At 35.7% G+C, this 15312-nt stretch overlaps 1 long non-coding RNA gene and 1 pseudogene across 2 annotated transcripts; both read right to left on the reverse strand.

Annotated features, from left to right (window-relative positions):
• Positions 1–143: 143 nt before the first annotated feature.
• On the reverse strand, positions 144–2877 carry LOC126582556 (phenolic glucoside malonyltransferase 2-like; annotated as a pseudogene).
• A 3527-nt stretch (positions 2878–6404) lies between these two features.
• Positions 6405–8859, reverse strand: LOC126583240 (uncharacterized). Of its 2 annotated transcripts, none has more exons than XR_007609703.1 (4): positions 8533–8859; positions 7879–8007; positions 7002–7088; positions 6405–6644 (listed from the first exon to the last, which is right to left on the reverse strand). It is a non-coding gene; the product is annotated as an uncharacterized LOC126583240 (long non-coding RNA). The 2 variants fall into 2 exon arrangements; XR_007609702.1 differs by having other exon boundaries at positions 7820–8007.
• Between the last annotated feature and the right edge of the window lie 6453 nt (positions 8860–15312).

Below are 15312 nucleotides of genomic sequence, written 5' to 3' on the forward strand. Positions count from 1 at the left end.
CATTTGTATTTCAGTCAAAATTTCTCCTGTTCGTGGGGAAACGAAACAAACATAAAAGAAAAACATCATCACAAGATTAACTAATGAAAAAGAAGCATACACTTTTTCAGTCCACCTGTACACATGAAATGAGGCTTCAAACTTCAAAGGGTTTCAAGACCTTTAGCAAATAGAGAAGCAAAAGCCTCCGTAGTCCATATGATGTTTTTCCATAACCAACGCAACGCCAACAGCGCCACCACCATTTTTGCCATCTGAAAAAGTGATTTCTCCAGTTCTATTTTTCCGAACCACTTCGGTACTCCTCGAAATGACTTTGGTATCGCTGGAGATTATACATAGCGGGCTGCAACCATCAAGCTTCGATTGTTTTGTCGTCCGTTCATTATTAGAAACTCGTTCAAGTAGATTGCTTTGAGTTGGAGACCGATCTGGTGTCGGATTAGGCTTCTGTCGTAAGATGGTTTGAGCTGATCCGGTAACAAAATACCACCAGATTGATGAACATGTTTGTATATGTGAGCCCATGATTTTAGAAACAAGAAGCGAGTCTTGACGTCAAGAGCTGCATGGTGCATCGATATTCCAATGGAAAAGCCGCCGCTGTTGGAAAAAAAATGGTGATTTGAAACGCCATCACGGCGGCTTTTTCGTAATACCGCCAGTTGGCCGGGTACAAAAGGATGGTATTCTTTGGGTTCGATTTTCAAGTCATTGCTTGAGAGGCTGCAAAAAATGGCATCAGATTCCGCTACTGAGAGCGAAAGGGTGTCGCCTTTGACGTGATTGAGGGTGGGCTGGGAGAGTTTTAGGGCCAAGTGATGTTTCCGACATGAGGTAGAAAATGTTGGAGGGTGATAGCTATAGAGAGCGAGGTTTTGACTTTTGAGTTTTGGAATAATTGTTGAATGAAAAAAAATTAAAGTGCCTGCAGGTGAAGAGCATGGCAATATTTCATAGAAGAAAAGGCGATGGAAGGTGGAAACCTTATGCATTGGTGGTCGAAGTAGGTTAGCGGAAGAGACAACTGGTGAGGCGGTGATGCGTGATTGATTTTGAATACTGCTGAAAATGTACCATTTTTATAGAGTTCTACGTAAGTTTCTCTCCTTGAGATGAGCCAGGTAGTGGTTGTGTAGCTACCCTGCAAACTTCAACGAATTTCACTGAGTTATTTGTTGAGATACAAGCTTGGTTGCAGATCAATGCCAGCTTAATCCTTCAGTTGTTCTTCATTTGTTTCAGTTTTGGATGTATTTATTCTTAGTTGAAATCGAGGGCTAGGATTATAACGTTTTCAATGGTTAGATTTATGCCAGCTGTGTAGTGTAAGTGTGCACGTGACCTCTGACTAAAGGGCACATCACTAGAAGGCACACATAATATTATTATTATTTAAAAAAAAAACAATATTATTTACATTAAGAGCATGAGAAAATGGGTAAAATCTCATAATGGGTTAGTAATAATATGATTCAAATTCGCCTTATGCTAGAATTGAACTTAAGAACTCTCACTTACAATTAAAGATGAATATCATTAGACGGTAGTACTAAGTAACATCACACATAATACTTTAGTTGCTGCATTGTTGCTATTATTATAAGGGCATGTATGTTGGTAGTATAATATCCTTCTCGAAAATCCTTTTGTTCCTTAGCACATCAACGGAAGCGTGCTGATAACATGTTGTAATGTGAATTTAGTGAAGGAGATCGGCTAGTGGTGGACACGGTGCAGTTTGGCGCGGTTCCACCCTTAAATCGGAACCGAAAAATATCAACGGTTCGATTCGGTGCGGTTCCGCTTAAATTTATTAATAGAACCGTACGGCTTGGTCTACATCGGTTCCGATTCGATTCTTGCCGGTTTACGGTTTCGAATACTAAATTATTTGAACACCAAATCATCATGCATTCAAATACATCTTCTAAAATTGATTATATAAAGTTGCATACAACACATATCCTTTTTAATGCAAATGTCTTTGGTAGTGTCACCAAGTCAACAAAAAGAGACAACTAAAAGAAATATGCATTGGTCAGTCAGTCAACAAACAAAAAAATGAAGAACTCAAGCATCATTTGTCTCCTGATATTGGCAGCAACAACAACAAAAATAAATAAATAGCATTAAAGGATATATGCATTGGTCTCTTGATATTGGCAGCAACAACAAGCAAAAACAAAAATCCAAATATACTTGGTAGTGGCTGATTATTTTTCAAATAGCAGCTCCTGTACACAATCAAACAACTTATTTCAGAGAACAAAGAAGAATCAAACAACTTCTTATTTCAGAGAGCAAGCATAGGCTTCCCTAGTTTTAAAAGTTTGATGTCACCAAATTTACATAACCATAAGAATGTATCTTGAGGATAATAAGTTAAAGAGTTTGAGAATGGGGATTTAGCAGTAATCTTAAAGTCACGCCGGAGTCTCATAACCTAGCTATTCTTCAAAGTGAGGAGTAGTAAAGCTACATGATGTGATCTTTCAAGTATCCTGAAGATAAATTAAACTAAAAACACCCAACAACATAAAACCAAACAAAAGTATAGAACAAGTTAAAATTCCAGCTGTAATCATCACAACAGATATGCACAATAAAAATAAAAATAAAAATAAAAAACATCCAGAAGACTTCCACAAGGAAAGTGACATCAATTTAAAGAATGCATTTTTGTTCCTTAGAAAAGTAAACCGAATCAAGCTTCAAGACTATTGACATTATTCAAGATACCTGGCTTCACAACATGGGACCTTATCGAAACAGATTTTCCCTTCTTGACCTGGAAAAAAAAAAACCAAAAAAAAAAAAAAAAAAACACAAAAACACCAACACAATGTTAAATGACAATCCATTAGTAAGCAACATTGTTAGACTATCAAAAAGCTGAAACATTCCAACCATGAAGTGATAGAAATCAACCCAACTCAAAAACTCTAATTCTCACCAAGGAAAAAGAGCCAAGAAATTGAAGTTTGTTCCTCTCAATGTAATTGTGACAAAGAAATCAATCGATGAGATAAACTGTGAGGTAAAGCGTATATGGGACCAACTTTAACTTATATATTGTAGGAGGATAAAATCCGGTTTCAACTCATGGGCCAATACCAATCGTCTAGATAACTACCCCCTACAAACGCAAGGGGAACGTGCCTAGATAACTATCCCCACTACATAGGAGAAGTGGGAGAGGAAGACAGGTTGTGGTACTTGTTCCCAAAGCATGCAGTTATACAACGGAGGACCACGAAGGAAGTGGGAAAGGAGGACAAGTCATGGTACTTGATCCTCAATCATGTAATCCTATAAATAGGGAGAGGAGCCAAAGTACAAGGTACATAATGAGAACCCGAGAGAAACCAGAGAATAGAGAATCAATTAACTGACTTGAGCATCGGAGTATCTCTTGCTGGTACCCCGTCTAGGCAAGCTACGGAGGAAGACTATTCGGGGACACCTCTAACGAAGGATTCGACGAACGTGAGCACTGGTCAACGTTATACCGTCAAGGACCCAAAAGAGTTTCTCTTCAACCAGGAAGCCAATCACAGCGCGACATGTGTTGATATCAGAAGTCAATCAGAGCGCGACACGTGTCAACATCAAAAGCCAATCACAACACGACACATGTCACTATCAGAATGAAACTAGAAACTCTCTTATATAAATAGAGATCATTCTCTCGCAATATTTCCTAATGTCATTTGTACTAAATCATTTACTAGTACTCACTAAAGGAGAGCTTGAACCTATGTACTTGTGTAAACCCTTCACAATTAATGAGAACTCATCTATTCCGTGGACGTAGCAAATCTGGGTGAACCACGTACATCTTGTATTTGCTTTCTTGTTTCTATCCATTTACATACTTATCCACACTAGTGACCGAAGCAATTTAGCGAAGGTCACAAACTTAACACTTTCTGTTGTACCAAAGTCCTCCCTGATTTTATGCATCAACATATCTTAAAATAATAAAATGTGCCAAATATATGTAATAATACATGGAAAATAAATTACCTACAAAATAAAAGAATGTTATTTGATTCAATATTAATTTACTTAAAAAAATATGTTATTTGGCACCCAGTCATTGTCCACATGTGCATCACGCCATCAGTTAGCGGGAAACTTAACAGTCAGACTAACGGATGTATGAGACTGTCTCAAAATTAACACTTTAGGTATGAATATAGGATGAAAAAAAACTTCATGTTATAAACCACGAAACTTAAGGGTAGTAAACTGAGATTTACACTAAATTTAAATATAGGTATATTAATTAGTTTAATATGGTTGATCATATATGTAGTACTGTGCATGTGTGTGTGTGTGTGTATATTTGTATGTATGTATGTATGTATGTATGTATGTATGTGAACGATATATATAATACTACTATAAGTTCATACAGGTAAACTCTATACGTGTATATATATAGGTGAACTATATATGTGTGTGTGTATATATATATTGAGCTTATGGTAGTAATATATATATTTGAACGTATATATGTGTGTGTTAGGAGTAATAATATGTACAATAATTATATTTTCATTGTAATTAAGGTGAGTAATAACATTTATCGATTTTATTATGAATAGTTTGCAGGGAAAGGAGGGGCTAAGCGCGACCGGCAGTCTACGCTAATCAACACAGGTACTTTCCCTTGTTTTTTCTTCGTCTTCTTGTTCTGCTTTTACCAAGCAAACCCATTTGTACGCGTAGACTTGCGAAAACTTTGACATATGAACCGATCGATCATGTTCTTGTTGTTTTTTTTTTTTTTTCGTGGTGATCTCTTTCATTCTGGTCATGACCCATTTCCGTAAAGCTTGTATCTTCGCGTTTGTGAATTCGAAGTGCCTCGAAATGAATTAGGTATCGCTAGAGATTTATAGCGGGCTGCAACCATAAACTCATCAAGCTTCGTTTGTTTTGTCATCTGTCCATGTTTAGAAACTGGTTCAAGTAAACCACTCCGAGTTGGAGACGGATCGAGTGTTGGATTAGGGTTATGTCGTAAGACGGTTTGAGCTGATTGATCAGTCGATTTTATATTATGTATTTGATCATATTCTTAGTAGTTTTTTATATTTATTTTAGTAAAATTTTGATATTTATTATATATTCTTACTGCAGGATATTCGATTTCCTTTTGAGCAAAAAGTGATCAAACGAAAGAGTTCTGGAGTGATTCAATTAGAGGATGTTCGTGAGTCTTTCAACTTGTTCGTGTTAAAGTTTCAAATTTATCTACATCTACCAAGCAGTTGATTTTTAGAAATAAAATAAATAAGCTTTAATGAAAAGGGCTTCCACAAACTTTTTTTTTTTTAACAAAAAAACAAACTAATAACTTTATCTAATGAAAAAAAAAAGCTTGAATTTTATTAAAAATGACAAAAGTTTAATATAACAACAACAAAAAAAAAATTTTAAAAACTTACCCGTAAATTCCCCTCCCCACCTCTTTTCTCTCTCTCCCACCCTCCCTGACCTAAATGGACCGTCTCTCTCTTCACCCATCATCATCATCTCTCTCCTCTTTCACATATCACCATCATTTCTCGCATCTTTCACTCATCACTGTCGAGAAATATCTCATTGTGATCGGAATACGGATGGTACACCATATGTTTTTATATAAATTGTAGAAAATTGTATTTTTTAAGTTATTAACTTTTAAACACACATATCCCACAATTTGTATAATGACACAAGGTGTATCACCTCGTATTCCAATCCAACTTCAAAATCTCTGCATCACTATCATCTCTCTCTTTTCTCTCTCATGTCACTCATTCCTCCCTCCTTTTTTTATAAATTTTTTATTATCAATAATTTTTTTAATAAAATACTTAGAGTAAATTGTAATAATTGTTCCTCAACTTTAATCAAATTGGAGCAATGATCCCTCAACTAAAACATCCATTACCATTGGTCCCTCAACTTATCAAAATGTGTATCTATAGTCATTTTCATCAATTTCGTAAAAATTTTGTCAAAATAAGTTATGTTGGAATAACCATTTATATAATTAGGGTCCCTCAACCACTACAAAAAAAAAGGGCACTGCACACAATAAATTATTTGTGCCCTTTGAGGCCAAAGGGCACCAACATATGTGCCCATAGACCAATGGCAACAGTGCAGCTACTATTATATTGTCCGTGCCCTCTATGGGCGTCACCATTTGTCAAAGGGCACAATATGGCTTTTAGTGCTCAAACAGTTCAGCACAAATAGATGTCCTTTTGTGCCTACATTCTGACAGTCTGTCAGACAATCTAACAACCAACCACCTGACGGGCACTTTTTTGAAATTGTGCCTATTAAGGTGTATTTAAAAAAAATAAAAAATTTGAAAAATCAAAGCAGGCTACAAACTGAAATTTAAGCAAAACAAAAGATTAAAAATTTCATAAAATGAAAACCAACGGCTTCAGCAGTTAGAATGAAATATCATTAATGAAAGTATACAAGTATTCCTCATAAAAAAAAACATGTGTACTTTAGCCAGGCAAAATTGATATATCCAACAGAACTTAAGCAATCCATGCATCTCTACATGTAGCCAGGCAAAACTAATTTCACCTCTTTTTTCCAACTTGGTGGATAATGCAATCATTTTCCTGAAATCCAAACCAAAGGGAAAATGAAAATAAATTGTTAAGGACCTATTTCCAGTGATGTTCAAGGACCAAAACTTTCAATCGGCATTGAGAACTCACAAGCAATGATGCATTGCTACTTTGTTATACTAAATAACAACGAACAAAACATGCAACTTAAATGAGCAGCTAAACCATCATTACTAGCAAACAAGATGTACAAAACAATACAAGTTTGGACAATCATTTAGCTTAGGTCAAATGCAGTGAGATAAATCTCAATGTTATGACATTAATTTCTAAGAAAGATAGCAACTGCTAAAAACCTTATAGGATTTGCAAAGCAGAGTCTAATAAATAAGTATTTTGAAATCTAACCTTGCTTATATTCCCCAGTTTTGCATCTCATCCAATCTTTGCTCCACAAACGAACTAATCCGGATGATATGTGTGGTATTTGGACCACTGCCAAAGTCATGAATAGTACCAAAAATTAAAACGATCGATCTAATTCATCAAACTTAATCAACAAACACTACACGTAAATGTAGAACTACAACTATTTTAAACATGTAAAAGTAACTCATGGATAACAAAAATACAAAATTAATCTACAAAAGCAGAAAGTGGTGAAACGGTTCTATCAATTACAAATCGAGATCAATCCCGACAAGAACCAACATAATTAGCCAATAATGCATATGAACCTTTGCCTCCTTGAACCCATGGGACATTACAATGTGGGAACCCAATTGATTTTTTAGCAAAAGAAGTGTCATTTCTTTGATTTTGGAGTAATAGTTGTTTTTTCCTGTCAATTGGTTGTCTGTTTTTTTTTAATTAGCTTATGAAAAAATGGCTTAAAGGATAATGCAAATGAGGCATCTTTCAAGGGGCATATGGAATGTGTCTCCCACCATTTCAATGACTTTTTTTAATTACAATGATATTCTACATCTCTCTTCTCGCTTCATGAATTTCATTTACAAATTTCTCATTAACTAAGGCCTTTAGCATCATGCCCTTTTTTTAGTAATCAGATATTACAATTTTACACTTGCTTAAATGATGAGTTTTATTATAGTACTATAAGTTATCTAAACCTACCACATGATGACTAACACTTTTGCCTAAAATCTGATAAGACTGCCTTAATATGTAAACCTGAGTGGAAGATTTATGTAAAGTGAACTCACACATTTATCTTTTGTAGATGAAGGAATGAATGGAAGAAGATAACCAACTTCTGCACTACCTGTATGATTTGTTCATGTGATTGATCATGGGTAGTTTAGATAGATCACAAAACTCAATCCATCGGAGTGACACCGTGGGACCTTACATTGTAGGAACCCAACTGAGTTTTTTTGGCATCTTTCATTAACTGGAAAATAAAAAACAAAAAGAAAAACACTGTAATTATCCTGTAATCGTATCTTAATCTTACTGCCATTTCAAATTAAGGGAAAGAAAAAGTTGAAAACCACCTGAGTCAACGAAATATCCTGTAATCATACGACATGGAAATGCATTTAAATAATTAAATTAAATTCAACATTTTGGCTTGATTGATATTGTTCGAATATTTCCAATCTTTCTTTCCCCGGGGAAACAAAAGCGACTACATGGAATTCTATTTTATTTATTTTCCTTCATCTTCTACGCAACCAAAACAGAAATCTTAAAAAAAAAATGCCAGAAAAGTTGATGAAACAAACTACAATAAGCTATAAACATTAAAAATTAAATGACCAATTTAAAACAAGAATATTACATGCGACTAAACTTTGAAATTCCGAAGCAGTCTCCAAGCCAGTAAACTTTGACATGCATACAGAAAAGGGAATTAAAATTCAAAATCTAAAATGGATCCCAAAATTGAAAGTTTTTATTTTAGAAAAGAACTTACACTGGAGGACAACCCACTAAGAGATGATCATCTTTACCTCTAGGGTCGAGGTTCAATTCTGCCAGGCTTGGCCGAAAACTGGCCAAAAAATCCGCGGTCACCGTTTCTTAGATTTGAAATTGAGGAAATCCGGCTATGAATTTGTAGAAATTAACTTGGGGGTTGGAAAGAGGACGGAAAAAGGATTCTGGAGGTATAATTTGGCGGTCGTTGGTGATCGGGGGACGGCGGTGCTGTTGCGTGCAGAAGAAGGGGGAGAAAGAGGATACGGGCGGGGGAAAGGAAGGTGGCTAAGGACAATGAGAGTTTGAGAGAGAGTGGAAAGAGAGAGAGGCTAAAAGTAAATTTGAAGGATAAAAAAAATAATATTTATTTAAATATATTATATTAGAGGGCACAAAACCCTTTTATTGTGCGTTTGTAAATTAAAAAAATAATATCTATAAGGACACATGCAAGCTAGAAACAAAATTTTGTGTTCAAACTTTAGTAGGCACAAATACACGACACAAACTAATGTGCTTTTTTGTTAGAGGGCACAATTGAGATATTTGGGTGTTCAATGGACCTTATAAAGCACAATTATGTATTTGTGCTCAATGAGACTGAGAATGGCACAAATCAATTGTGTTCTTAGCCCATTTTTTTTGTAGTGAACTCATCAAAGTATGTAATTATGGTCCTTTTTGTCAAATACGTCAAAATTTTTGTCAAAACGAGTTGTGTTGGAAGGACCATTGCTACAATTGGGTTAAAGTTAAGAGATCATTTCTCCAGTTGAATTAAAATTGAGGGACTAATGGTAATGGATTTTCAGTTGAGGGATCATAGCTGCACGTTTTGATAAGTTGAGGGACCAATGGTAATGGATTCTTAGTTGAGGGACCATTGCTCCAATTAAATTAAAATTAAGGGACCATAACTACAATTTACTCAAATACTTAATATAAAACATCAGGTAAGTTACGCAAGCATTACTTATCTTATAGTGCCCCTTGGACAATCTTAACCCCCTTCGACGTGACAAATGCATACATTTTCCCTCACAAGCTTACACTTTAGTCTGTATTGTTGTGTAGTGAAACTAAGATTTAAGTGTACAAAGCCAATCATGCAATATGCTTTACTTTACTACGTGCATGGACATGGCTTCTTGGAATTATTTTGCCTCTCTTTTTGGAAACAAGGCTGAGAAAAGTGTCACTTGTGTTTCTTTTAGGAATTTGTTTGTCATTTTATATATTGCGAATTTGTGATCCATTTCACTGTAAAATGCATAATAACCCTAACCTATGAGAAGGCAGTAGATAGCCAAATAGAAGTCAGTCAGCTTCTTTTAGGTTTTCTTAATTTGGCTTATTATACAAAATAGTCCTTGAGATTTGCATGATCAATAGAAATGGTCCCTGAGATTGAAAATTAATAGAAATGTTCACTGAGATTGTCTACCATCCATAATTTTGGTCATTCCATTAAAAACTAACTCAATCGATTCTTAACCAAATTTGACCCATAATATATCAAAATGAAGATAAGAAAGTGTAGAACACGATTATACCTATTTGGAAGCCTAATGATTGCCGAAGATGGCCGGAAAATAGCCTGATTAGTGACTGGTCCGCGGGAAAACTGGAAAACTCGCCGGAAACTGGGTAAATGTTAAATGTTCATAAATTCTTCAATACTCAACGAAATCGAGTGATTCAAAAATAAAAATCATACTTCTCGACGAGACGAAGAGAATGGCATTTTTCTTGACTACTAACTCTCCGTGGTTTGGCCGGAAAACTGCTCGAAATTGGCTAACTCAAAAATGGTTAGCCACTTTCAAGTTAGCCACTTTCGAGCCGTTGTACGATAAAATCACGGAGAGTTAGCCCTCGAAAAAGGTACCATTATCTTCATCTCGTCAAGAAGTATGATTTTTGTTTTTGAATCACTCGATTTTGTTGAGTATTGTAGAAGTTATGAACGTTTAAAGTTTACCCAGTTTCCGACAAGTTTTCTAGTTTTCCCACGGACCAGTCACCTTTCAGGCTATTTTCCAACCATCTTCGGCAACCATTGGGCTTCTAAATAGGTATAATATTATTTTACACTTTCCTATCTTCATTTCGATATATTATGAGTTGAATTTGGTCAAGAAACGATTGCGTTACAAATCTTTGAAAATTGCCTAAAGAGTTTTTAACAGAAGAACTAAAATCATGGATGGTGGACAATCTCATGGACCATTTCTATTGATTTTCAATCTCAGGGACCATTTTTATTAATAATGTAAATCTTAGGGACTATTTTGTATAATAAGCCTTTTAATTTTTCTAGAAACAGTGGCACTATTTCTAGACTCAGTATCATTATTTATGAAAAGGGTCACACTATTTTAGAAATGGTCACACTATTTTTAAAATCGATGACACTATTTCCAGAATTGGTGCCACTAAATCTAGAAATGACGATATTATTCCCAAACCACGACACTATTTCTAGAATTGCTACCACTATTTTTAGAATTGGTGCCATACGGTGAAACTATTTATAGAATTAATGGTCACATTGTTTTTTATAAAATAATTTATAAAATTTTAATTTAAAAAAAAATCTCACTATTATATCGATGTGTCTTTTTCAAACAATTATACTTAATAATAATTTCAGTTTAATATTTTAAAAATTGATAAAATAAGTTCTAAAATAATAAAACTATAAAATAAGTTTTAGTTAAAAAAATTATATATATATATATATATATATTTATAAAGAGGAATGAACGTGAGGAGAGAAAAGAGAGGAAAGAGAGGTGGGCCAAGTAAAAGATGTGAGATGAGAGAGAGAAGAAATGGATGGACGGAGGATGAGAGAGGGGATGGAGAGAAAGAGAGAGAGAAAGAAAGATAAGAGGGTGGGGTCATTGGAAAAGAAAGGAGGGAAAGAGAAAAAAATGGTAGTTGGGCTAATTTGTTGGGTTGTTAAATGTTGGATTTTGTCATAATTATTAAATAAAGTTATTAGGTGTTTTTTGGTTAAAACTTAAAGTTTTAAAGCTCATTTTATTAGTTTTCCTGTAAATAAAGGAGTAAGGCACAGTGCAGCCAAAATGACGTTTTTGGGCTTGTTTGAGTTTTTTGGAGTCTAAGATGATATCTTTTGCTACTTAGTACTATGATCTTGTGGTATTCTTCTTTACTTATAAATGAGAGATCTTATGTTCAAATATCGTAGATGGTGAATTCGATACCAAATTAGATTGCCTATTGTGTGGATTAGCCGAACTCTCTCTTCCCTTAGTGTAAGATATATCATTGTACTCTTAAAAAAAGGCATTTGGGTTCAGGTCCTTTTGGAGATATGTTCTGAATGTCGCAAGCTTTAAAATAAGCTATCTTAGGCTTGATTTGGGGCTATTTTGAGCAAAAAACGTGGCTAATCAGTTTGATGGCAGATTCTCTATGTTTGGCTAAGTGATTGTTTCCTAGTTTCTCTTAATTTATTTCTTAATCTACTTAGAGGTTGAATCGTCAATATCTTCACCAATCGCATTTACAGCCCCACAACCAACCCAACTTCTCCCATACAGTCCATTTCTTTCTGAAACTCGTCAGTGACGTCCACGTTAAGAGCAACTCCACCCATAGAGCCCTCCCCCTGGCAATCCACTATTGAACAATAACTGCCTTTAATGAATAGTAACTACCCTTAATGAACAGTAATTGCCATTTGCATCTCCACCCTGGCAATAGGCAATAAAATATTAGGTTTTTTTGTTTGTTTAAATAATAAAAAATAAAATTATTTGTAATTTCGGATAAGATTTTTTAAATTGTTCTCGTTGCGCCACGTGTCATTTTATAAAAAAAAAACAATTATTTAGCGATGGATTTCGATAAGATTTTTATCCAATGTCATCGTGCCATGTGTCGTTATCTTTTGAGAATCATTGACGATAGATTTCGATCAGATTTTAACTCGTTCAAAATTGCGCCACGTGTCATTATCCGAAAAGATAATTATTGGAGATCGATTTCGATAAGATTTTTATCCAATACGATCGTGCCACGTGTCATTATCTTTTCAGAATCTTTGAGGATAGATTTTGATCAGATTTTTAACAAATGACGGCATTGCACGTGGCCTTATCTACAATCCAATCCATTCTGAATCGTCCATATAATCCACCATCCATCTTCATAAATCTCACACCAATTTTCTCAACATCTCTATCTCATTATTCATAGTTTCTGCTTCTTCTTCACCATCCATCCTTACAATGTCTTATTCTTCATCAAGGATGATGTGGGAAATCAATCAGCAAGAGGAAGAATTGTTTAACCAATCTGAAGGAATGTTAAACCTTCAGATAGCCGAAAATGAGATGGAAGAGGATGATGAGCGTACAAGGAGAGATGACGAAACAAGAATGGCCAAAGCCTCACATTCCCGTCGAGTCATCCAGACTGTTTCTCAGATATGCAGGCCCAGCCATTCAAGAAACCTTGATAGAAGCAGGCAACGACGGGGTGAAGAGTTGTTGGACGATTACTTTGTCCATAACAATGCATTTCCTGATACGTACTTCAGACGTCGTTTTAGAATGGAACGACATTTGTTCAACAGAATCATGACTGATGTTTGCAACCATGATTCTTACTTTGTGCAAAAGAAGGATGCTTGTGGTGTTATGGGTCTCCTGCCTGAGCAAAAAATCATTGCTGCGTTGCGGATGCTTGCGTATGGAGCATCTGCAGACCAAGTGGATGAGATAACGAGGATGGGGAAATCAACCATTCTTGAGGCCCTGATGAGGTTTTACGGAGCAGTCGAATCTTTGTACACCGCAGAGTACCTCCAAAAACCTATTCACATGGACTTGCAAAGGCTTTTGAAGAAGGGTGAGATGCGAGGGTTTCCTGGGATGATAGGAAGCATCGATTGTATGCACTGGACGTGGAAAAACTGTCCAAGTGCATGGCAAGACGCATATGGGGATAGAAAATGAGCAAAATCTATCATTTTGGAGACAGTGACATCTTTTGATACATGGATATGACATGCCTTTTTCGGGGTTCCGGGGGCTCAAAATAATCTCAACGTCCTTGCCCAATCCCCAGTGTTCAACTACATCCTGCAAGAAAAGGCACCAAAAGTCACGTACGTCGTCAATGGACGTAGGTATGATAGGCCATACTACCTAGCTGACGGCATTTACCCACGGTGGGAAACATTTGTCAAAACAGTGCCACGTCTGTGAAGTGCAAAGGAAAAACACTTTGTAAGATGTCAAGAGGGGTGCAGGAAGGATGTAGAGCGTTGTTTTGGTATCCTTCAAGCTCGTTGGGCGATCGTCAGGGGTGTTGCCAGAATGTTCGATGTAGAGTCACTTTGATCCATCATGATGACGTGCGTCATTCTTCACAACATGATTGTGGAAGATGAGTTCGATTATGATGCAGTTGATGAATATGACCCAGAGCCAGACACGATGAACAATTCAAAAACACGGATATATTGTGCGCATGATGCCACCGAAGAACCCGTGCAACACAAGCCATTAGAAAGGGATGGATGTTACAATGAAAGGGTCATTCAATGATATGCTGCACTTCAAAGGTCATCTATGCACAATGATCGGCAAATTGACTTGATAGAGCACCAGTGGGCATTGAAACAAGCTGAAGATACTTAGGTTTATTTAGTATGTTTGTTCGTATTTGGTGTGTTTATTTAATTTTATTTGGTGTGTTTTTTGTAGTGAGTTTTTTATTATTTGCTATGTTTATGTAATTTTATTTGGTGTGAATTATTTGGTATGTTTATGTAATTTTATTTGGTGTGTTTTTTGTAGTGAGTTTTTTTTATTATTTGGTATGTTTATGTAATTTTATTTGGTGTGTTTATGTAATTCCATTTGGTGAGTTTTTTAGTTTTATTTGGTGTGTTTTATAATTTCATTATACGTGAACAATTTGATGAATAAAGATTCTATTATTAGGATAAATATATTACGAAATTAAATAAATATACTTTTACTTTAAATAAAGTACTAACTTCAATAAATTGGAAACAACATAAATAATAAATTACAACCCAAAGTGATTGGAAAACTATGGGCTCCGATTACAAAAATTACCTTATTCATCATCACTTAACCAATCTGTGGTGCTAGGATCATCTTGTCTTGTTGTGCTAGGACCATTTTGTCTTGATCTCGCTTCTCTTGCATGCCTCCTTTGCACCACATCCGCTTTCTCCGACTGCCAAAAATATTTAGAATTTGGAGACATCCCTTCTAAACGTGTGTTCATAATGTCACGATCTCGTTGTGCAATTCTGTCTTCTCTAAGCAACTCCCTTTCTTGCCTAAGTAGTTCTATTTCCCTCTGTTCAACTTGAAATGCTTGTTGAATAGCTGCAGCTTTTACCTCATCTCTAGCCTTTTCAGCCTCATATTTCGCCAATTCCCGCGCCAACGTCAATTCACTTTGACGAGCAAGTTCTTGCATGTACTTTCCATAATCATTCTTGGAAGCACTCCCTTTCCTCTTTGAAGCGTTCTTACCTTGAGGCCTAATTGGATAACGAGTCGACCCCGACGCTTGTTCAGGAATGGGCGTTTCAGGCACTTCTTCTCCATCTTCTTCATCAACATGGGAGCCATGATCGGGTGTAGAGTGTGGAGGGGTGCTGTGTAGAGAGGTGTTGTTCATGCATACTTCTGGACCAACATGCACAACTTTGAAATTAGGACAATCTTTAACAATATTCCAACATTCTCACCGGTTG

This window comes from Malus sylvestris, chromosome 9 (assembly GCF_916048215.2).
Source record: "Malus sylvestris chromosome 9, drMalSylv7.2, whole genome shotgun sequence".
Lineage (NCBI taxonomy): Eukaryota > Viridiplantae > Streptophyta > Magnoliopsida > Rosales > Rosaceae > Malus > Malus sylvestris.